The sequence below is a fragment of the Ixodes scapularis genome, unplaced genomic scaffold (assembly GCF_016920785.2).
Source record: "Ixodes scapularis isolate PalLabHiFi unplaced genomic scaffold, ASM1692078v2 PGA_scaffold4__175_contigs__length_147842914, whole genome shotgun sequence".
Classification (NCBI taxonomy): domain Eukaryota; kingdom Metazoa; phylum Arthropoda; class Arachnida; order Ixodida; family Ixodidae; genus Ixodes; species Ixodes scapularis.
In genome coordinates, this window is record NW_024609879.1 from 93,830,557 (window position 1) to 93,855,824 (window position 25,268).

Below are 25,268 nucleotides of genomic sequence, written 5' to 3' on the forward strand. Positions count from 1 at the left end.
CAGCACTTGCTTCTATATGCAACATTAAAACTGTCTAGTAAAGTAAAATCCAATGTAGGCTGCAGAGCCCCATGGGGGACAATCAAAACTGTTGCATACAATCAGAAATGGCTGTTCGCGAGACTTGATTGCGAGCAGTTTTACCGTGCCCACTGAGCAGAAGAACCGAGGCAGCCTCTTTAGAGTGCTTCCCGTTTCTGCCGAAAGAAGGCGAGCAACGAGCTGCAGGTGCGAGTATGTAGGATTGCAATAAGTGTAAACTCGAAAGAATACGACAGCCTCTTGACCTGGTACAAAAATAGAAGACCAGCATTCTAACAAATTGGCACTGAGTACCAGACTTGAAGCTCTAAAGACAAAGCAGGCTAACTCTGAATAATTCAACTACGCTAAAAAAAGTACCAGGGCTAAGCACTCGTGTTCCCTGCCTTTGGGCTTTTCTTCGAACTATGGGAACAAGGTAGCTTTTACTCGTTGCAGCTAATTACAATGACGAGGTTACGTTGATTATGACAAAATTGTGTGCAGTCGAGCTTGCCTTGCTTCACGACGCAGCTCTTGTTGTGTCCTTCCAGGTCCGGCTGAGAGCAATACACTCTGTCACAGTCCTCTGAAGGGAAAGCTCCGCCCGTTGGAGTGGGCAGTATCTCGTCCGGCACTGCTGGGGAGAATAACACGCCACTGTTGCCGACAGCCGAAGTCGAAGGGAGGCGTGAATCTGCTCACACGACTTTAGACAGGGTGAGAGAGAAATAAATTATATTTTCTCAACGAGACAATTTTGATGCTCACAAGAAGACCTAAATTTCTGTATTTCTGCCATCAATCGTCACTCGAGTGAACGGGATGCCCATGCAGCATCCTTTTTGAGAATGACAGGTTCTCGAATACTGTAGTCACGCTCAGGGTACAGAGGGTCAAACTTAGTAAATGAGTTATTCAAGCATAAATATCATGGTGCATTCACAAACTTTCACGCCATTACACCTTGGATTTCATCAGTAAATGAAAAAACAATGTTTCTATTGTGCCGATACGTCAAGCCACGAAAGGGAAGACAACAAAGCAATCTAGCCTTCTTACTGATGGCATTGATACTTCCTACAAGAATAAGTAAGTCAGAAGAGCTTGCCTTCAATAACATGAAGGGAACCATCCCTCCGCTGTCCCTCCGGCAGCACTGGCAAAAATGACATGGTGTCAAAGGCCTCAGAGGTCTCGCCCTCATCTTCCATCCCAAGGGCAGGAGCAAACTCATCTGGTTCTGTTTACAAAGAAGCACGAGATACCCGTCCATTATATTTCACAAAAAAAAACAAGATTGAAAACGAGGAATGATTTAATCTTTATCGAGCATCTTCAGTCGTTTTGCTCGCAATAGCACACATACCCTATCTGGGCACTTTCCACTGCAACAGGGAGAGTGACAGTTAGCAGCCATAGGCTGCAATCTAGCTCAGGGAAACTGAGAGGGCACGACATGGCAGCTTGTTTTCTTGGTGTACTCCACTGATTTTTTGAGCTACTGAATCCAAAAACAATGCCTGAATGCGGGTGGCTTCCTGATTCTGAAATAGTATCTCGTTCCCCCTGATACACTCTAGTTAATTAAAAAAAAAGTTACATTTTGTTCGCTACCGAGACCGAAACTACATTCTCAGTAGTTTTTTCCCAGTTTTCCCCGCCATCCATACAAAACGTCACTGGCAGAAAGCAAGGGCCCAGACCTCTGTTCCACTGCAGGTGTGCAAAAACAAGCGGCGATTCTAAGCAAAATAACAATTGAAAGGAATATGGAGTGTGTTCAAGGTTTTCCGGCATTCCAGTGACACCTGTGTACAGGGGACCGTAAAATAGTTCGATATATTGATAATTTGATATACAAAAACATCCTAACTTCAGCTCCAGTTGAAACTTCCGCGTGTCTCTGCTAATACCGAAGGCCGCGACAAACGAGAAATGACAAAACGGGACCTTACCAAATAGAGCCTCTAAGAGCCGCTAAATACAGCAGAGCTTAGATGGTAAAGATCACAAACACCGCAATCGTTTACGCCTAGTCACGACCTCCACACAGCGCCGGCAACAAAACACGAAAATAGTTTTAAAAAAAATGAGAAACAAGCAAACGAGCTGCATAAAAAAAAAAAAAAAAAAACCTCGATCTATACATCTTTCCAAAAAACACTCCTAGGCCGCCACCATATTGCTGATGCGGCTGGTGCGACTCTCGAGCCCTCTATCAGCTTGAAAGTTTCTGTCACTCTCTTGAACTGTGAAGACCCGATCAGCGCGGGTCTCTACCTTCGTTTTTGCAGTTTTGCATTCAATGTTTTCTAACCCCTCTTTAAAGTTTCCACTTAATTTTTTTCTTTTATGCGTGCTGCATACCCTTTTTGTTTTATCTTCCATTGTGAGAAATAAGGCTGGTAAGTGCCTGGCCATTCACAGGAAACGAAGGAGGCGAAGGACGCCGAACGGCCCTCGACGCGATTTTGCGAACATTGTTCTCCTTCCCCCAGACATAATCCGCGTAGAATCCTCAGTCATCTCCAAAAATAGTTGTCCGGGTTGGGGTGGGAAATGGGTCAGTCGCATTCGTTCCTTTGCCTCGGTGCTGTTGTGAAAAAAGAAGCTCTCCCCAAAACCTGCCCCGAAACGAAGTCATCTTGGATTCTGTCCGATCATCAGGATGTGACTGTGTCATTCGAGATCTTTCTCAAATAAATATTTTTTGGATAACGCTGCATCGTGTGGTATGTACAATATATTGTTTGAATGTTAACACTCGCTAAATTGCATGTCCGTGTCCTTTCCATCGGTAAACACGTTATTTGTGAGCGTGAAAAATGCATGCCTTTCGGCTATCTTCTGTTGTAAATTATTCTCGACAGTTAAGCGCTTTGTCGTTTGACATGCAGCGAATTGCACGGCGCCGTCAAAACTTATTGTAAAAAAAACAAAAAAATTAGAGCTATACGTTTCAGTCGCATTCCTTATTACGTGGCCTTTATTATTTATTTATTCTATATTACGTGGCCTTTATTTATTTTGATCGTACATGCACAGTTACCAATCCAGTGTTACTGCATAGTTCTTCCCCACCTCTCTTGGTTTTCTAGATGTCCTTTTTTCGTATGACAAGTATATCCCCCAAGCTGGAAAGCACCAACTCTGTGTTCGCGCTAACAGTGTCCGACAGTGGATATAAATGTATGTATGAAGCCGTTTTAGCACAGTTCTAAATGCAATGAATTATCGCCAAATTTGTAAGTGTGTCAATTGTGCCCTACATTGGTGCTTTAATTTGAAACAAGGAGGTTTACTTGCGAAACAAAATAGGCATGACGTGGAATTGCAGTTTCCCAACAATTCAGATCTGCAAGCGGCGCAAATGGGATGTTTCAGATGTGATTCAAGATTAGATTGTGTCACGATCGCAATTAAATTTGCGTGCTATGAGGTGGTGGCATTCAATACTCTTTTTCTAGTTTGTGTGCTTGATCTTTTTTTTTTTTTTTGTGGAATGGTAAAACTGTGAGGTGTTTCTCGCATGGTATGTCTCAACGTCACTGCACTAACGTCGGAAAAAAAACGCTATTCCTTCGGCTCCGTGCCTACTGCTCATTTTTGCCCGGATATACTGAATATTAGAGTGACCGAATACTAGGAATTTGATTCATGAATCAAATTATTTGGGAACTTACTATTCGATTTGTATTTGTATATGTGAGTATTCGCAAACTTCTAAAAGCTAAAAAAAAGGACGAAAAAGATACAGACAACAAAGACGGCCACTCTCTGCCTGTCTCCTTCGGCGCTTTTCAATCCCATCAAAATCATGAACCCACTAGCTCAATCTAGAGTTATAATTCGGCTGTTTTTCAAAATATGTCTGTGAGGACTTGCCTTCCTTCACCCTGAGAAAAGCTGTCTCGCCTTTTTCCGGGAATTCGGGGGAAGAGTGGAGACAGACGGCATCTTCAAGGTAGCCATCCCCGCCGGTCGAAGCATCAGACAGGGGGTCCACCTCTGTCGAAGGAAATGCAAAAAAAATACTGTTCGATATCTGTGTGTAAAGTAAAGACCGCTTCACGCCCCTGCTCCTGCTTATGACCATGTGCCTTAAAACCCCTTAAATCTGTTTTGACAAGAAAACACACTAATGCCATCTGTCAAACAGCTGTGAAACCCTTTCAGTTTTTGTATATTTCCCATCTTTTACGGGCATTATACCTTCCTCCTTGGCTGGAAGACCTTTTGACAATGTTACAAACTACAATTTTTTTGCAGACAGAATGTAAACCTTTCGCTCTACAGTCAAACCTCATTATATTGAACACGGATATATAAAATTATTGCTTATATTGAATCGTTGTCGAACTACCATAAGAATTACATGCATTTAAAATTTTTTATAGCGAACTCGGTCGGTTAAAAAATGAATATATCAAACTCCGCAGCACCAGAAAGCCGCGCTCCGGAGACAGGCGGCAGGCTTTCCCGCAGCACATCGGAGGATATGCGGGCTTTCCCGCAACACAGCGTAGGATAGCGACGGCGAAGCAGGTGTTTGTGACTTTTATTCAAGCGCATGCCCGCATAAATCTTTATGCCTCTGGTGCCATCCAGATTCGGCGGCATACGGGCTCAGTCCAGTCAGCTCAATCCTATCGCCAGCATCGCTCTTTTCATGCCCTGTGCAGTTTCGTGGTTCCGGGTTCATTCCTCCGACGTTGCGTCAACCGCATGTGGGGATGGCAACAAACGTAAAGAAACGTACGTCGCTGACGTTCGTGACGAAGCTTGAAATCATCCGCCGGGTTGAAAAAGGAGAAAAAAAGTCCAGCGTTGCCGAAGCGTACAACATACCGCGAAGCACATTAAGCCCGCTGCTGAAGACGAAAAGTGACATCAAATCAAAGGCTGAACGAAGCAAGCATTCCGGCGCACGCCGTGTTCAGACACCGGCCTTTGAAAAGGTGGAAAGATCACTTCACAAGTGGTTTATGGACGCAAGGACTTGGAATATGCCGGCATCAGGCCAATGCTTCAACAGAAAGCAAAGGACTTCGCGTTCATCCACCAAGCACAAAGCGTCGCCGCAAGTAGCGGGTGGCTGCAACGCTTCAAAGCCTGTTACAACATTGTCGGGAAGACAGTCTCGCTTTTACGCCGCTACTGCAGTGCAATCGACGGTAGTGATCTGGCGCTGGTGGACCGCTTGGAGACAGTGGAGCCGGCCGCTATAAGGCATGCGGTCAGCTCTATGCAGCAATCTACGCTGCGGCAGTTTTTTACGCCGGAATCAATAGTTCACCTTAACGCTTCATGTGAGTACTAGTAATTTTTTGCCGTTAGCCTTTTACTGATTAAATCGCGCTGTACTTTGACGATTTTTTTGTGTGTGACTTTATATATCAAATTTTGATTATATCGAACTATTTCACGGTCCTCGCTCTGTTCGATACAACGAGGTTCGACCCTAGTAAAATGCAGTTCCAAGGTCACCTGACAGATGCCTCCAGCGTGCAGTGTGTTCTCTAGACGTAAGACATCACGTGAACTCGATCCTAAGCGAACGCAAGTGCGTGATTGGGCCTTATGAACTCAGCCAACGGCTGTTTATCTTGAGAACAAAAGTGACTTATCAACATTTAGTTTCTTGTATACTATATAATGCTGCGTGTAAATCAACCACTCTAAATTCCAGCGCCCGTTAACGAAAGAAAACAATGAGGGAAAATTGGTTACCGTATTTTCCCAATTGTAAGTCAACTCGATTGTAAGTCTGGCCCGGGGGTGGCCAAACCGCGGCTCGCGAGCCGCATGCGGCTCTTTGCTGGTCCAAGTGCGGCTCGCAGATCCCTCATAAAAGAACACCCCCCCCCCCCCCCCCCCCTTCGCCCCTTTCCGCGTTTCCCCAGGAAAAAAAAAAGAAAGGATTTCAGAATAAAGCACACTGCAGCTTGCAGTTTGGCAGCCTTGTACTGCCATACGTACAGTCATACAGCCTTGTGCCCCCATATGTAGAATCAGACTCTAAACAAAAGTCAAGTTTGCCCCCCCCCCCCCCCCCCCCCCCCCCCCCCCCCGCGGCTCTTAGGAAGTTCCGTGGTTTTGTCTGCGGCTCTTAGGCCGGGCAAGCCTGGCCACCCCTGCTCTAGCCCCTCACATTGCATGTCAGCAAAACGAAAACAAATTTATAGTTTAGGGGCACACTGTATGGCGAACTCGGGAGAACTGCAGGGCGCCTCTTTAAAAACGCCTAGCCTACACCGCGCATTCAACACCTTCCGGCCTGCTTTAGTTGCCCACGCGCGCACGAGATGCCAAAGCATTATTCAAGTTAGGAAGCTCACGTTGGATGCGAGACAACTGGAACTCCTCTATGTCGTTCTCTTATGTCTTTTGTCCGTCTGGGGCTGTCCTTCCTGTCGTCATCACTCCTATGTTCCCAAAAAAAACGTCGTCGGCTTTGCCCAAGGAAATCTCGCATTTTGCAAACGACCGCATGAACCGCATCTTTCGCGCTCGCTCGGTGATTGCATTGCACCTCATGGGTCGGGATTACCGCGCACTTCTGTGACATACGTTGCAAGCTCAACCTACGACTCCGTAAGCATCCACACTTATCGAAATTCTGGCCCACGGAAGCCTCTTCGTTTGCCGTCGCAGTTAAGAGATCTCGTGCCGTTGCGAATGCCACTGGCGCTCCACCTTTTCCAACAGATCAAACTTGCATCCAGCAGCACAGTTGTCGGTCGCGTTCGGATGAAGGATGGCCATCCACAAGTATTGAAAACCTAAACTGCCTGGTTGAGACAAGCAGATACAGAGAAACATTGTCTGCTCTCCAGCCCGGTCACACGATCACGACTCAATCGAACAACTTGTGACCGTGCAACGCGAGAAAACAAGCAGCGAGGAGTGAGACCGTTCCAACGTAGCTCTTAAATCAAGTACCGCCACCTCTGGGACTCGAGCTACCGTACATTCGAGCTGGTTTGCAAATCCTGACCACCATAGCCATTATACTCCTTCGTGAAAAGGAAAAGACTAAAATTGTGAAACGAGCACAAAGAATGGCCATATGCTAATGGTAGAGCCGGCTGAACTCATAACAAGTCAAGATGTCCTTGATATCGTGTGTTTCATCCTTGTCGGGGGTAGGAAATGCTTTGGTTCCGATTACGCGTATTTATCCCATAGCCCTGAAACATTTTCAATCTGTATCTATTTCTTGAACGTGACGAAACGTTTCGCAGTATTTGCGAGATCAGATCTACAAGAAACCTTTGCGTATAACACATGCAAAATTACTTTGAACACATGGTAAAAAAAAAAAAGAAAAAGTGATGCATGGAAAATGAAGAATTATGTAGAATGGAAGTGGAGCTTTCCTACTTTGCCAATTCTGCAATAGTTTCTATGTCCAAAATTGTTCCCTTATAAGCAGCAATATGTGGTTATTGTTTCTTCCAATATGTCTAGCTTCCTCAAAAGAGGGAGACATCACTTCTGCTCACATTTGGTTCAAACAAAAAACATTCTTGAAGCAACATGACAACATTCTAAAGAGCTCACTTTCTTTCACCGCACAAGCTCTGCCTTCCTCTCCCTCCAAGTGCAGCGGAGTGGTGGACACTCCACTGTAGTCCTCGGAACACAAGCTTTCTTTGGTTGGAGTATCAAGTATCTCCTTGGGCTCTGTTGGGAGAGACGGCAGAGGAATGTTGCACCGAGTCCAGTCCAAAGCAGAGTCATATTCGAGTGACAGAGTGGTGACGTCCATCGTTACTCTCAACTGATCGCATGGCCTATGGCAAAAAGCCATACGCTTAAGACCAACTAGAGTCCACATGATATAACAAACAAGATCTGCTCTAGTACAAGGTTGATAAACTAGACATTAACATCGCACGTAAGTTCATAATATTATGTTACATCATCTTCCTTGGGTATGCGTGCTGGGAGGTTATTCCAGTCGAATATTGTTTGTGCTTGAACGGTTGTGCATAAAGAGACGAGTGGAATGTGATGCGCTCATATGAGTGATCCCGACATGCAAAAATAATGTGACCTGCCTGACGGATGCCTTAAAATTTCGCAAAATTTTCCTTAAAGAGAAACTGAAGCGGTTCTGTATTTTTGTAAAAACACCTAAATTGTCTTCATTTGGCCTCTAGAATCACGAATATTTGGATTATTTTTCGATTTGATGCACAAAGGCTGCAGAAATTAATTTTTAAAGTACCGCTGAAGCCCCTCCCCTTCCCGCGGCGGGACGTCATACCAGGAGCTTTCGGAATCTCTGCCCTCGCGCATCTCCGGCGCCTGTCAAAGTTATGCATGCGCACTCCTGCTATTTTCAAAAAGTTCAGAAAGAGACGCCATGACTGGTGTCAGTGCAAAAAAATATAACTGACAAACTTGCTATTGCAAGTTTGCCAGTTTTAAACTATTGAAAATAGTTAAAAAAAAAATGAAAAACAAAAAAACGAGCTGCATAAAAAAAAAAAAAAAAAAAAAAAAAAAAAAAAAAAAAAAAAAAAAAACCTCGATCTACACATTTTTTCAAAAAACGCTCCTAGGCCGCCACCATGTTGCTGATGCGGCTGGTGCGACTCTCGAGCCCTCTATCAGCTAGAAAGTTTCTGTCACTCTCTTGGACTGTGAAGACCCGATCAGCGCGGGTCTCTACACCTCTTTAAAGTTTCCACTTAATTTTTTTTTATGTGTGCTGCATACCCTTTTTGTGTTATCTTCCATTGTGAGAAATAAGGCTGGTAAGTGCCTAGCCATTCACGGGAAACGAAGGAGGCGAAGAACGCCAAACGGCCCTCGATGCGATTTTGCAAACATTGTTTTCCTTCTCCCAGAGATAATCGGCGTAGAATCCTCAGTCATCTCCAAAAATAGTTGTCCGGGTTGGGGTGGGAAACGGGTCAGTCGCATTCGTTCCTTTGCCTCGGTGCTGTTGTAAAAAAGGAGCTCTCCCCAAAACCTGCCCCAAAACGAAGTCATCTTGGATTCTGTCCGATCGTCAAGATGTGACAGTCGTCGATTGTGACAGTGTTATTTGAGATCTATCTCAAATAAATTCTTTTCAGATAACGCTGCATTGTGTGGTATGTACAATATCTTGTTTGAATGTTAACACTCGCTAAATTGCATGTCCGTATCCTTTCCATCGGTAAACACGTTATTTGTGAGTGTGAAAAATGCATGCCTCTCGGCTATCTTCTGTTGTAAATTATTTTTGACAGTTAAGCACTTTGTCGTTTCACATGCAGCGAATTGCACGGTGCCGTTAAAACTTATCGTAAAAAAAAAAAAAACTAGAACTATACATTCCAGTCGCATTCGTTCTGTCGCGCACATACCCAACAAAAATAGTTTATAGGTTTTTATTGATTTTTTCTTGTTTTTTTCAAATGTGGTACAATGCTTTCTCAATGACCTTGGGAAAATAAATGCACATGAAACAGAAAATACAGCGCGAAAAGACGAGAATTTAGCCGCCAGCAGTGTTTGAAACTGCGCTTACACAGGCTGCGCCTATCGAAATCACAGTCCACTCGGTTAGGGTTAAGAGGGATGCCGGTGAGAGTCTAGCCCAGGGGTGGCCAAGCTGCGGCTCCTTGTGTGCTAAAGTGCGGCTCGCGGCTCACTCCATAACCCCCCCACTTCCCCGCCTTTCTCCCGGTCATACGAGCACGTCCCCAAAAAGAGAAATGGAACGTGAGCTAAATCGAAAGGCAGGTTGCGGTTTGGTAGTCTTGTGCTACTACCATCTTACGTACATTAGAACTGTTTTTGACTGGGATAGATTGAAAGTAGTTCGAGTTACGTTTATTGCTCAAGACAAGCGTTTACCCCCCCCCCGCGGCTCTTGGAGGCTTCGTGGTTTTGTTTGCGGCTCTTAGGCCAGATCAGCCTGGCCACCCCTGGTCTAGCCTCAAACCCAGTGAATGGGCTCGAAAACGGTTTGCTGCCTCTGGGGTCGAGTGTTTCTTGGAAAGGTGTATGGCAGAGGTGGCCAGGCTGACCCGGCCTAAGAGCCACAAACAAAACATGAAACTTCCAAAAGCCGCGGGGGGGGGGGGTAGGGGGCATACTTTTGTTTAGAGCAATAAACTAAACTCGAAATACTTTCAATCTATCCGAGTCAAAATAAGTCCAACTGTTTGTAAGGTAGCATGCCGTAGCACAAGACTACCAAACCGCAACTTGTCTTCTGATTTAAAACACATTCGATTTCTCTTTATGGGGAAGTGCTCGCGTGACCCGGAGGGAAGTGGGGGGGGGGGGGGGGGGGGGGACCGCAGCTTGGCCACCCCTGATATATAGAATAAAGGTAAGCAAGAAAAAAAGAAAAGAAACCTCGCTAAATTCAGGCAGCAAAAAAAAAAAAAGAAAGGAAAAAAAAAAAAGAAAAACGGGCAAAGCAAAAACATTGAAAAAAAAAAGGTAAACAAAGATAAGGAGTTCAAACTGCGATTGCTCTACCGTTGTTGTCGACACACTCAACTTGATGAAAACTTTTTTGTTTTGATTATTTTATTTTGGACTTGGGGCTAAGGAGTCGCGCAGCGAACGCGGTGTTCGGGGAAAGAGCACACGCTACCATTCCAACCCCCTGCCCTTCCCCTTGCTTTTGCCATCCTCCAATTTTTTTTTTCTTTTTTTTTTTATGGTTCTTTTTTACAACTGGTCTTTCCCTGCGTATCCCAGTGCGCGCATGCTGGCTTGGTGTTTTGTCAGCCCTGCAACACGAGAAGCGACTGGCACCCGTGCGAATGGCCGTGCTTCGTTCACTAGAGCGAGTGTCCCCAGCATGAGAGTTTGATACAGAAAGGCAACGCTCCTATACTATTACGTGTGATTTTAAAGGGGATGTTTGGACTGTTCGATATAAACAATAATTAAAAATACCCGGGTGTGATATAACCGCGCTCGACTGTATTGCTATTATGACAGTCCTGTCACTGGTACAAGAAAATGACCCCCAGCAGGTGATGTTTTGAACGTAGAACAAGCATCTTTACATAGAGCAGAAAGGATAAAACAGTACTTACTATCTAACTATATTATGTGGCTTTTATTTAATTTGATCGTACATGCACAGGGAGTTACCAATCCAGTGTTACTGCATAGTTCTTCCCCCCCTCTCTTAGTTTTCTAAATGTCCTTTTTTCGTATGACAAGTATATCCCCCAAGCTGGAAAGCACCAACTCTGTGTTTGTGCTAACAGTGTCCGACAGTGGACATAAGTGTACGTATGAAGCCGTTTTAGCACAGTTCTAAATGCAATGAATTATTGCCAAATTTGTAAGTGTGCCACTTGTGTCCTACATTGGTGCTTTAATTTGAAATAAGGAGGTTTACTTGCGAAACAAAATAGGCATGGCGTGGAATTGCAGTTTCCCAACAATTCATATCTGCAAGCGGCGCAAATAGGATGTTTCAGATGTGATTCAAGATTAGATTGTGTCACGATCGCGATTAAATTTGCGTGCTATGAGGTGGCGGCATTCAATACTTTTTTTCTAGTTTGTGTGCTTGATCTTTTTTTTTTTTTGTGGAATGGTAAAACCGTGAGGTGTTTCTCGCATGGTATGTCTCAACGTCACTGCCCTAACGTCGGGAGAAAAAACAGCTATTCCTTTGGCTCCGTGCCTACTGCTCATCTTTGCCCGGATATACTGAATATTAGGGTGACCGAATACTAGGAATTTGATTCACAAATCGAATTATTTGGGAACTTACTATTCGATTTGTATTTGTATATGTGAGTATTCGCAAACTTCTAAAAGCTAAAAAAAGGGACGAAAAAGATACAGACAACACAGACGGCCACTCTCTGCCTGTCTCTTTTGGCGCTTTTCAATCCCATCAAAATCATGAACCCACTAGCTCAATCTAGAGTTATAATTCGGCTGTTTATCAAAATATGTCTGTGAGGACTTGCCTTCCTTCACCCTGAGAGAAGCTGCCTCGCCTTTTTCCGGGAATTCGGGGGAAAAGTGGAGACAGACGGCATCTTCGAGGTAGCCATCCCCGCAGGTCGAAGCGGCAGACAGGGGGTCCACCTCTGCCGAAGGAAATGCAAAACAAATACTGTTCGATATCTGTGTGTAAAGTAAAGACCGCTTCACGCCCCTGCTCCTGCTTATGACCATGTGCCTTAAAACCCCTTAAATCTGTTTTGACAAGAAAACACACTAATGCCATCTGTCAAACAGCTGTGAAACCCTTTCAGTTTTTGTATATTTCCCATCTTTTACGGGCATTATACCTTCCTCCTTGGCTGGAAGACCTTTTGACAATGTTACAAACTACAATTTTTTTGCAGACAGAATGTAAACCTTTCGCTCTACAGTCAAACCTCATTATATTGAACACGGATATATAAAATTATTGCTTATATTGAATCGTTGTCGAACTATCATAAGAATTACATGCATTTTAAATTTTTTTATAGCGAACTCGGTCGGTTAAAAAATGAATATATCAAACTCCGCAGCACCAGAAAGCCGCGCTCCGGAGACAGGCGGCAGGCTTTCCCGCAGCACATCGGAGGATACGCGGGCTTTCCCGCAACACAGCGTAGGATAGCGACGGCGAAGCAGGTGTTTGTGACTTTTATTCAAGCGCATGCCCACATAAATCTTTATGCCTCTGGTGCCATCCAGATTCGGCGGCATACGGGCTCAGTCCAGTCAGCTCAATCCTATCGCCAGCATCGCTCTTTTCATGCCCTGTGCAGTTTCGTGGTTCCGGGTTCATTCCTCCGACGTTGCGTCAACCGCATGTGGGGATGGCAACAAACGTAAAGAAACGTACGTCGCTGACGTTTGTGACGAAGTTTGAAATCATCCGCCGGGTTGAAAAGGAGAAAAAAAGTCCAGCGTTGCCGAAGCGTACAACATACCGCGAAGCACATTAAGCACGCTGCTGAAGACGAAAAGTGACATCAAATCAAAGGCTGAACGAAGCAAGCATTCCGGCGCACGCCGTGTTCAGACACCGGCCTTTGAAAAGGTGGAAAGATCACTTCACAAGTGGTTTATGGACGCAAGGACTTGGAATATTCCGGCGTCAGGCCAATGCTTCAACAGAAAGCAAAAAACTTCGCGTTCATCCACCAAGCACAAAGCGTCGCCGCAAGTAGCGGGTGGCTGCAACGCTTCAAGGCCTGTTACAACATTGTCGGGAAGAGTCTCGCTTTTACGCCGCTACTGCAGTGCAATCGACGGTAGTGATCTGGCGCTGGTGGACCGTTTGGAGACAGTGGAGCCGGCCGCTATAAGGCATGCGGTCAGCTCTATGCAGCAATCTACGCTGCGGCAGTTTTTTACGCCGGAATCAATAGTTCACCTTAACGCTTCATGTGAGTACTAGTAATTTTTTGCCGTTAGCCTTTTACTGATTAAATCGCGCTGTACTTTGACGATTTTTTTGTGTGTGACTTTATATATCAAATTTTGATTATATCGAACTATTTCACGGTCCTCGCTCTGTTCGATACAACGAGGTTCGACCGTAGTAAAATGCAGTTCCAAGGTCACCTGACAGATGCCTCCAGCGTGCAGTGTGTTCTCTAGACGTAAGACATCACGTGAACTCGATCCTAAGCGAACGCAAGTGCGTGATTGGGCCTTATGAACTCAGCCAACGGCTGTTTATCTTGAGAACAAAAGTGACTTATCAACATTTAGTTTCTTGTATACTATATAATGCTGCGTGTAAATCAACCACTCTAAATTCCAGCGCCCGTTAACGAAAGAAAACAATGAGGGAAAATTGGTTACCGTATTTTCCCAATTGTAAGTCAACTCGATTGTAAGTCTGGCCCGGGGGTGGCCAAACCGCGGCTCGCGAGCCGCATGCGGCTCTTTGCTGGTTCAAGTGCGGCTCGCAGATCCCTCATAAAAGAACACCCCCTCCCCCCCCCCCCCCCTTTGCCCCTTTCCGCGTTTCCCCAGGAAAAAAAAAAGAAAGGATTTCGGAATAAAGCACAGTGCAGCTTGCAGTTTGGCAGCCTTGTACTGCCATACGTACAGTCATACAGCCTTGTGCCCCCCTATGTAGAATCAGACTCTGAACAAAAGTCAAGTTTGCCCCCCCCCCCCCCCCCCCCACGCGGCTCTTAGGAAGTTCCGTGGTTTTGTCTGCGGCTCTTAGGCCAGGCAAGCCTGGCCACCCCTGGTCTAGCCCCTCACATTGCATGTCAGCAAAACGAAAACAAATTTATAGTTTAGGGGCACACTGTATGGCAAACTCGGGAGAACTGCAGGGCGCCTCTTTAAAAACGCCTAGCCTACACCGCGCACTCAACACCTTCCGGCGTGCTTTAGTTGCCCACGCGCGCACGAGATGCCAAAGCATTATTCAAGTTAGGAAGCTCACGTTGGATGCGAGACAACTGGAACTCCTCCCTGTCGTTCTCCTATGTCTTTTGTCCGTCTGGGGCTGTTCTTCCCGTCGTCATCACTGCTATGTTCCCAAAACACGTCGTCGGCTTCGCCCAAGAAAATCTCGCATTTCGGAAACGACCACATGAACCGCATCTTTCGCGCTCGCTCGGTGATTGCATTGCACCTCACGGGTAGGGATTACCGCGCACTTCTGTGACATACGTTGCAAGCTCAACCTACGACTCCGGAAAGCATCCACACTTATCGAAGTTCTGGCCCACAGAAGCCTCTTCGTTTGCCGTCGCAGTTAAGAGATCTCGTGCCATTGCGAATGCCACTGGCGCTCCACTTTTTCCAACAGATCAAACTTGCATCCAGCAGCACAGTTGTCGGTCGCGTTCGGATGAAGGATGGCCATTCACAAGTATTGAAAACCTAAACTGCCTGGTTGAGACAAGCAGATACAGGGAAACATTGTCTGCTCTCCAGCCCGGTCACACGATCACGACTCAATCGAACAACTTGTGACCGTGCAACGCGAGAAAACAAGCAGCGAGGAGTGAGACCGTTCCAACGTAGCTCTTAAATCAAGTACCGCCACCTCTGGGACTCGAGCTACCGTACATTCGAGCTGGTTTGCGAATCCTGACCACCATAGCCATTATACTCCTTCGTGAAAAGAAAAAGACTAAAATTGTGAAACGAGCACAAAGAATGGCCATATGCTAATGGTAGAGCCGGCTGAACTCATAACAAGCCAAGGTGTCCTTGATATCGTGTGTTTCATCCTTGTCGGGGGTGGGAAATGCTTTGGTTCCGAATACGCATAGTTATCCCATAGCCCTGAAACATTTTCAATCTGTATCTATTTCTTGAACGTGACGAAACGTTTCGCAGTATTTGCGAGATCAGATCTACGAGAAACCTTTGCGTATAACACATGCAAAGTTATTTTGAACACATGATAAACAAAAAAGAAAAAGTGATGCATAGAAAATGAAGAATTATGTAGAACGGAAGTGGAGCTTTCCTACTTTGCCAATTCTGCAATAGTTTCTATGTCCAAAATTGTTCCCTTAAAAGCAGCAATATGTGGTTATTGTTTCTTCCAATACGTCTAGTTTCCTGAAAAGAGGGAGACATCATTTCTGCTCACATTTGGTTGAAACAAAAAACATTCTTGAAGCCACATGGCAACATTCTAAAAAGCTCACCTTCTTTCACCGCACAAGCCCCGTCTTCCTCTCCCTCCAAGTGCAGCGGAGTAGTGGACACTCCACTGTAGTCCTCGGAACACAAGCTTTCTCTGGTTGGAGTATCAAGTATCTCCTCGGGCTCTGTTGGGTATGACAGCAAAGGAATGTTGCACCGGGCCCAGTCCAAAGCAGAGTCATATTTGACTGACGAAATGGTGACGTCCATCGTTACTCTCAAGAGATCGCATGCATCTAGTATGTAAATACCTTTGGCAGAAAGTCATACGCTTAAGACCACCTAGGGTCCACATGATATAACGAACAAGATGTGCTCTGGTACAAGGTTGACAAGCTAGACATTATCATCGCAGATATGTTCATAATATTTTGTTACATCATCTTCCTTGGCTATGCGTGCTGGGAGGTTATTCCAGTCGATTATTGTTTGTGGTTGAATTGTAGTGCATAATAAGATGAGTGGCATGGGTGCGTACATATGAGTGATCCCGACATGAAAAGATAATGTGACGTACCTGACGGATGCCTTAAAAGTTTGCAAGATTTTCCTCAGACAGAAACTGAAACGGTTCTGTATTTAAGGAAGAACGCCTAAATCGTCTTCATTTGGCCTCTAGAATCACGAATATCTGGATTATTTCTCAATTTGATGCACAAAGGCTGCAGAAATTAACTTTTAAAGTACCGCTGAAGCCCCTCCCTTCCTGCGGCGGGACGTCATACCAGGAGCTTTCGGAATCTCTGCCCTCATGCATCTTCGCCGCCTGTCAAAGCTATGCACACGCACTCCTGCAATTTTCAAGAAGGTCAGAAAGAGACGCCATGACTGGTGTCAGTGCAAAAAAATATAACTGGTATGCTTGCTATTGCACACGCTGCCCACGCGAGCGACACGAGCTTGGTGACCCAAAGTGTCTAGTATGACGTTACGATTGGTCGTAGGTTTTTCGTGTTTTCTCGTGTTCCGTTACATCTTTGGGGAAAACAAACGTGATATTCAAATTCACGGGATAAAAATATGCTAGAATTCACCTCAAACTCGTTTTTTTTCAAGAAGTGTTTCGGCTTGCCTTTAACTATTTCTAACTGTGTCCATAGTGTATCAATCGCCCGTAATCGAAGGGCGCGGAGGTCCGTTTCCAATCTCCTGCTGAGCTCCCAGGCTCGCTCCTCCATCTAAAAGATAGTTTAACCCCTTGCCTACTAATAACGAGTGTCACTCGTGCCGCCATTTACGGACCATAAAACCCGACCACGAGTGTGACTCGTGTTTCGGTTTCAGAGCTTGTTTTGTGAGCTCTGCGGCAGATGGCAGCACTATTTCTGTTGCTCCTGTTTACCTTGGGTTCTTTTCTTGTTTGCTTTGCCTTTTGACAGAGAGAGGGCGCTCCATTGACAAAAAATAAGCGCGCTATTGTAAGCAAGTGCGCCAAAAATATGTCTTCGGCGCGGAAATCTGCTTTGGCGGACAAAGATATACAAAGACTTCTTTTTGAAAGTGATGAATGCGCCAGTATTTCTGACGACGAATCCTGCTGCCTTTCCGATTACTCGGAATCCGATGAGAGTTCAACGGACAGTGAGAAAAGTGTTGAAAACGATGCGAATCCTGGAAGCATTTCATCGACTTCTTCGTCTGCACGTCAGTGGAACTGGGAGAAGAGGGACAACCAGCCTGCTCAGTTCACCTTTGTAGAAACGCCAGGTGTGTCAGCAAGGGTTCAACGCAGTCTTGGTGAGAAGACAAGCGCCTTGTCGACCTTTTCCGTGTTTGCAAGTCATGATTTTTGGGCGTCTGTCTCTGCCGAGACAAATCGCTACGCCGAACAAGAGATGGGCGACGAGGATCGTCCCAAGAAATGCTATGAGGAGCAATGGTTTGACACCACTCCGGATGAGATAAAGGCATACTTTGCCTTGTGCATCATTATGACGCAAGTGAAAAAACACACAGTCAAAATGAACTGGTCCAAGAGGTCCATAGTGGAGACCCCAATTTTCAGCAAAACGATGTCCTATGTGAGGTTTCTGCTAATCTCTCGATCTCTATCATACTGTGAAGAACTACTGAAGAAGAGGAGACGACCAGAAGTCCTGGTATAGAGCACGAGACTACGCCTGAAAGCCAAGGAAACGTTTTTCTTTATTTTGACGCAAATTGCTTGATTTTAATAAAGCTTTCTGTACGATCTTTAAAGAAAAAAAATGAGTAGGCAAGGGGTTAAAGGCTACAGTTTGAATTTCTGTGGGTTTGTTTATTTTTCTTCATTGTGGCAAGTTTTCAGTTGAGCAACGGCACGTCGCCGTAGCTGACAGTCATAGATGAGACTGGTGTATGCGTGTAAGCTTGGCAATTCTGGTGAATCCTTTATCGACTTTTAGGACTCAGATGGCAGCAGAGTGGTCCGAGGATGAAGCCATATCATTCTATTTCAGTTCTGTGAGCCACGACCAACAAAACCAACCTGTACTCCATCACATGGAGGAACTGCTATGCCCAACGGCTTGTTAGACTCTAGTTTTAGACATGGTTTCTGATAGCTTAAAGGGACAATGAAGGCGATTTCGCACATCTTTTTGGCGACTGAACTGGGTTCCAGGCACGTCTCATGTCACGCTGCCCAAATTTCAGCCGAAACCGGCGCTTCTATGACGCGCAAATCAATTAAACAGTCGCGGTAATAATCGTACCGGGATCGACTGGAGCGACGCCCCGAGAGTTGCCGGAGAAGCCAGGAGAAGAGGAGCTCATGTGACCGATGCGGGGCCAAGAAGCGCGACGTCACAAGAGACGCGTCAGCGATTGGTCGAAACGAGAAACGTGCCCTCGGTCACGTTTTGGTTCGCGATTTTTAGGAATACTGTTCCAATTTCCACTTGAATAACCATGAAAAGTATAAATCGGACCGAAAATGATTACTAAATTGTAAATAAAGCAGCATAATTGTTTTTTGCTTTGCTACGCTGAACGCGAAGCGGGCAACGAACAACTATGGGCAAACAAAATAAAATAAAAAAGAACACGGTACTGGAAGGATTCTGCAAAATTGTAGCTGTAGACGGCTGTTCCAACGGTCGACTGAAGACCAGTATTCGTTCGGGCGACGCTAGTTTTGTGTTCTTTGACGACGAAAAGAGGACGTTCGCGGAGAAACCGGATCCCGGAACGGCCGGATCGCTGCCGCTTTCCCCTCCGCGTCTCCCCCGCGTCCGTCCTTCGGCATGCGGGCCGCTGGTTGCCGGCTGGGCAGTCTCCGTCGGGTGATGGCAGAGGCCGCCACACACATACTCCCGTTCCGTTGGTGTTCGGTCACTGAACGGAAGCTCGAACTCGCTCGCGAAAGCGGCATTGCCGTAGATGTTGACAGATTCGGCGAAACGACCGCCCCACCGCGCTGCTATAACCCACCGTGGTAACCAGAGTCTCGATCTCCTAAATGCTACCGATACCGACTATTCACATCTGACGTCACTCCCTACGTCACCTCCGTTTTCGGAGGCCCAGAAACGAGAACGGAGATAGTTCAGTTTCGGTTTCTTTACTTCTTTCGTAGGCACAAAAATATGCGTCACAAATGTCTACAAAAAATTGGGCAGCATGCTATGTTCCCAAGAAGCATAAAAACACCATTTAAAAAAATTAAATAAAATCGTCTTCATTGTTCCTTTAAGACTTTTCTGATATTTGCTATGTTTCAGTGTACAGCTTGCTCGCTACCACGGGTTGTGCACTCTAAAGAGCAATGAGAGCTGTGCTGCAAAAGGAGCTTGCCTTGCTTCACCACAGTGATGGTTGCTTCTTCAACATGTAGATGGTCATGCGAAGAGGACAGATCATCAGCACCTTCAGAAGAAAAGGCCCCACAAGCTGAAATAGCAGGAGCATTGTCAGACCCTGTAACAGAGAATACAAAGGAAACTCACATGAGAGCTTCTTGCTGCATGTTTGCAAGAGGCAAGGAGCCATACTTTTAGCTCAACATTGGCCCACCCAAACGCATTGTGAGTATTCTCCAGTGTTTTTATTCATTAGCTTTTTAAAAGCAGAGGAATATCATGGTGGCCCAGTCTCAATCGTGGATAATATCAGGGATGGCCAAACCGTGGCTGGCGAGCCTTGCGCAGCACTTCGGGAACCCAAGTGCGTCTCAAAGCTCCCTGGTAACCTGTAACCCCCCCCCCACCATTAAAGAAAAATGAAAAGGGAAAACAAAAAAGAAGGCAGCCTGTGTTTTAACTTTGTGCCATCATACACACTTCTGACATGATCCTTGTTTTTGCAAATGGGGACTCAAAGTAAGGGAACATGCTGGGCAATCATTTTATGAGTGGAATTTGCCGTAGCCGCCAGCTAATGAAGTTCTTTAGTGCCACATTTCCTTTTTGTTGCCTTTAACTTAAAATACTTCCTTTTTATAGGTCAAAAAACACATATTATATGTATCCCACCCAGGGTACCGCGTTATCCAAACACAATTTGAGAATGGTTTCAAATAACACAGCAACTCCAATATTCGCAACTCCAGCGCACCGCTCGCCCTCCCGCGGACAACTAGAAGAACGGAGTCGGCAGCGGCGCGGAAAAGGTGGCAGGGGCTGTCGGCTTTCATGCGTAAAGCCGTTGTAGGGTGATTTCAGATAAGATCGACCAAAAGGGTGGCTGGTCGACATTTTGAAATCAACTGATGTTTTTATATGACATTGTCTAGTGTCTGGTATAAACGAATCCACACTTAGTTTTGACCAGAAAAAAAGTTTGGAGACAACAAAAATCGTAAGGCAGGGAGAGGTGGACAGTTGCAATAACGCGCACTGATGGAGGGGGCAAGTTTGAAAGTGAATAATTAAAACAATAAACTTAGGAGAATTTTAAAACTTTTTACAAACAAACTATGGGTACAACTTGCTTGTAATATAAAGTAATAATATTTATGAAAAATTTATTTAGTTTTCTAAAAATTGCCAAACATGCCTGCTCGAACGACAAATGGCAAACTTTGGAAATCTGTATCTCATGAAATAATTTAATCCTTATTACATAACTTGCAGACATTATTTTACTAATATATGGCTATTATTGAAAAAATAAATAAGGTATCTGAGTGACACAATAGTTACAATATATTTAGGCAAACATGGGAAAAAAATCAAACAAAGAAAAATTCCAATGCGAATAAAAAAAAAACACCACCTTCGATTTTTTTAAATTTGGGTACCCTGTTATACTCTATTTCGGCATTCATTTCTATTAAAAACATGTTGCATCATTGCACTGTGAAAGAAGAAACAACTCCCCAAAGTAGGGTCCTTTTTCAAAGCCTACACTTAGCAGTGTCCTATTCAAGAAGTGACTCTGAGTTCCAGTTTCATGAAACTTGCACGAATCTTTTATATACATTTATTCAGATGAGGTCATTGATAAAAAGAGCGATCGGTCACACAGTAAAAGGGAGGAAAAACTATATACAGCATTTTACATAAGCGTACAAAGTGGTATCATATTAGAGACTAATGATTTGAGAAAAGATGATGCAGTGTGAAGTTGTACCTTCCGGTATATTTTACATCTAGAGTAAAATAAATAACTTTACTTCCACACACAAAAACAAAGATATAATAGTAAGATATTTAGGTTGGCTGTGTATTTACGATTACAAACAATTTCAGGTGACGGATGCCATAGTGCCTAACTGGAGCAGCTTCGATGCTCTCGGTGTATGAATGAATCGTGGCAAGCCGATATATTTTATCTTGCTCGAGGATAACATTTTGGGATTTTTTTTATAGTGATCAGATAAAAATTATTAGTAACCACCAACAAAAACAGTAGGTTAAATACCCCGTGAAGAAAAATGTGATAAATAAGATGTCCCTGCATTCAAAATGAGCAGTCCTTGGGAAATCAAATTCGGCTCTTTACGCTAAGGTTTTCCTCGCTGTACCCATTTAATAAAGTTGCTTCCAAGCAGATCCGACTGTCCGTGCTACATATACGTCACAGGTCCCTTCTGTTGATGACTTGCTGAGCCGCCACGCGTGCCAAGACTGAATGCCAGGGAAGGCGCGCACCGTCAGCCACTCTTCTTTTTTTTGTTCACGATACCGAACAACCTCATTTTCGTCCAGATATACAAGATGCACGCCTTTCAGTTTCTTTGATAGAACGCTCACCATTGTCCTGGCCGTCTGAATTGCGCTTACTGAACGTTCTCTCAGGTTGTTCAGCGTGGCCTGGTGCTTCACGAGTCCGCCAACTCCGTCACATGCATTTTTCCCATGTCCAGATGCAGAAAATAACCACTGGGCTTGTGGGCAATCGTCCTTTGCAAATTGGTGAAGCTGGTAGCGATTCTTGAAATGACTGGTGGCGCCGTCACTTACGTACGTCACGTACGAGTATACCGCAACGTTGTCTTCAACCCACTCCTTCACTTTTTCTAGAGCCAAGCAAGCGTGAGCGGCGTCGTGACACAGGTCCTCACTGATGATGGCAAAGCTGTTTGTAGATTTTCTTGTCATCACTACACATGTAAATATCGAAACTTGTTTTTTTTTCCAGTGATATGCTTGCACTTCGTCAGGAAGCACGATGGTCCAGTTTTCAGCAAAGTCAAAATGAAAGACAATGCTCCCGCGTTGCATGCACTGTTTTTCATCGTAGATCGCTTTACCTTGCGTTTGCCGGATATGGTTGTGAAGTACCCAACTTCCAACCGTCACTTGGATGACTTTTAGGAAAGTCTCAGGTTCCAAAGTTTTTTTCACAAGGTCGCCGGACTCCCATGTTGCAAGCACAATCTCTTCATCCTCCGGGATATCAAGTTCCTGGAGTGTAAGAAACTGGCCTTTTGGGCAGTGATCACAGTCTCCTTGAAGGCACAGTTCTGTTGCTGGGTCACACAGAAATGCCGAGTTCATTTCACCAGTGTTGAATGTTGAGCCTGTAACGTTCTCTAGAGCGGCAATACAAAGATAATAATTGGCGCAGCGCACACAAACGCACACTTCCTGGTGTGGAATACATTGGACCCATCTAGGGCGCAACGAATAAAATTTCGTTAGCCCAACGCCGGAATCGGGATGCTTGTCTTTGTATATACGGAAGGCCTCTCGTATTGAGCGTGTCATGAAGCGCTTTGGCACGAACGTTTTCTCTCCGTTGAGCATGACAGAGATGACGTCCTTCTGGTTGGGACTTTGGCGCGAACATTGTAGGTCGTCTTTCGTGAAGTACTCTAGGGCAGCAGACAGGTTCTCAGGGCTCACCTTGCACCTCGTGTAAGGATCCGGCTCATACCACACGCCATGATTTTCCTTGAGTTTTCGGGATTTACTGATGAGGTACATTGAGGCCTGTGGAATCATCTTTTGAACCTCATTCTTCGTCAGTGTTGACGGCAGGAGTGTAAGCAGTTGACAACGTTCCCGGAGAGAGGTGGCGGTTTCAAAGGCCTGCCGAAAGTTGTCCACCCACTCAGTGCATGTGGAGCATGTTGGTTTGGACGACCCCGATGGTGCGTCCCTGTCGTACGCAATACGTAGCCTTGAGCGTATATTCTTGACAGCAACCTGCTCCAGTTCTGTCTGCTTTCTCTTGACATAGGCAGGCCTGTCCCGACTTCTTACAACGCTTGGTTGTCTCAGCGGCGACACATCTGTAGGTAGTATGCTGCGATTTAGATCTTCAATTGCTTCTTCAGCTGGCACAAATATGTCAGGGCACTGCTCTGAGCTTCGCATCGAGATCTCCTTAGTGATGTGCATGAAGCAATGGTAGCACAGGTAGTCCGTCGAACTTACTTTGGTGGAACAGTCAGGCGGAAGAATTTGCTTCAACGAGTTTAGGTCCAACTCGCCAACACTTCGAAAATTCCGCTGCTTTGGTATAGTCTTTTTGTGTTTGCAAAAGCAATCTGCACAAAACACTCGTTCGGAGCTCCAGGACGTCTTCATAATGTATACATAAATCAAAGAAATTAAACCCCAACTGATGGCATATAATTGCCAAATGAAAGAACTACTGGGTGCACAAGTGACACGTCCGAGGCTGAGGAGCTCACTCACTGCAAACGTACATTTGAAAAGAGAGGTCACAACTGAGGCTGTCGGCAAAGCTTGATCCACGTCAAAGGAATAAAGAAGGAAAGTCTCCAGACAAAAAATTGTGGTCAGCGGCCTTCGAAAAAGACTTTCCGGAATCGCACTGTCGTCCCTCCACGCGCTGATATGAGAGCACCCGAGCTTCTACCACGTGGTTCATGACACAGCCTGAGCCATGTCGGCAACCGGTTCGCAAGGGGTTGGCGGTGGGGTTACGTTGATGGTCACTCGGATTAGCCCTTGCTCTACTGAGCTACCGCCTGCAGTGCCTTATCGCCGGCTGGTGTCAACAACGAGAACACACACACCCTGTCTACACCAAAACTACAAGCGTTCACCGCACACGCGTCGCCGCCGCTTTTAAGCTTTTGTGAAATTGCTTTCTTTTGCCGCGGAGAACCGCCTTATCTTAACTACGCGCCTGAAATCCTTCCAGGCGGGCGTACACAATATCAAGCGTTTCGAGAAATGCCCGTGGAGTAGAACTATGGGAAAATTCGGAGCCCGCGATGTCGATATCGTCGCCGTTGTGTTAGTACGCCGTCGCGTACTGCAGTCCCCCGTTGGGGGAGGGGGGGGGGGCGGTCTTACTACGATAACATGGCGACAGCGTTTACACTCTATGTATTTACGCGAGGCTCGAGTATTTGGGGATAATGCTGCCGGTTGGTGTGCCCCTTTGTGCCTGATATTATCGCCCGTGACGCCAGTGAGTGAGATGGCGACAGGCATGACTGCTCAGTAAACAGGCGTCGGCGGCCATGTTTTGCTGGTTGAAGCGAACCCCCTTGTCCCTGACAGCGAGCGGGGAAATGCGAAAAAAAGATCGTATCGGCCGTTTTGCCAGAACTCGCGACGAGTGTCGTCTGCGGTTTCCGGCAACTATTTTGCCATAATCGTGAGCTTAGCGAGGAAATGATTTTTGCTAGCCACAGAACACTACCACGCAGAAAGGGAATGCTTGAACATATTTTTGTTCTGGATATATATCAGGGATATATATGAGAGAGAGCGAGAGAGAGATGAAGGTAGAGCGGAAGAGGGAATAGCATATAGTGTCGCAGGAGAATAAAGTAAACAAAGTTCCTAGTGGCCGATGGCTGCATGATCTTTTCTCGGATCACTAGTCCGTAATATGATACCTCTTTGTACACAGTAGTTTCTCCTTAATTTAAGTGTGTGAACGATTTCTTTAGTTATCATTGGCCTCATCTGAATAAAAATATATAAAAGATGTGTGTTGGTTTCATGACACTGGAACTCAGAGTCAGTTCTTGTATAAAACACTGCTAAGTGTAGGCTTTGAAAAAGGACCCTACTTTGGGGAGTTGTATCTTCTTTCTCAATAAAATGATGCAACATGTTTTTAATGGAAATGAATGCCGAAATAGAGTATAACAGGTTACCTAAATTTAAAAAAAATCGAGGGTGGCGTTTTTTTTTTATTTGCATCGGAATTTTTCTTTGTTTGATTTTTTTTTTCCATGTTTGACTAAATATATCCTAACTATTGTATCACACAGATACCTT

At 45.3% G+C, this 25,268-nt stretch overlaps 1 non-coding gene across 1 annotated transcript in view; it reads right to left on the reverse strand.

The window, feature by feature from the left end:
* Nucleotides 1-25,268, reverse strand: part of LOC115319879 — a 40,329-nt gene that overhangs the window by 9,792 nt on the left and 5,269 nt on the right. Inside the window, exons 2-7 of the transcript XR_005715343.3 lie at nucleotides 19,411-19,533; nucleotides 15,639-15,761; nucleotides 11,976-12,098; nucleotides 3,910-4,032; nucleotides 1,133-1,264; nucleotides 539-658 (exon numbers count right to left, since the gene is read on the reverse strand). This is a non-coding gene — a transcript (zinc finger protein 79). The remainder of the gene's footprint in view (nucleotides 1-538; nucleotides 659-1,132; nucleotides 1,265-3,909; nucleotides 4,033-11,975; nucleotides 12,099-15,638; nucleotides 15,762-19,410; nucleotides 19,534-25,268) is intronic.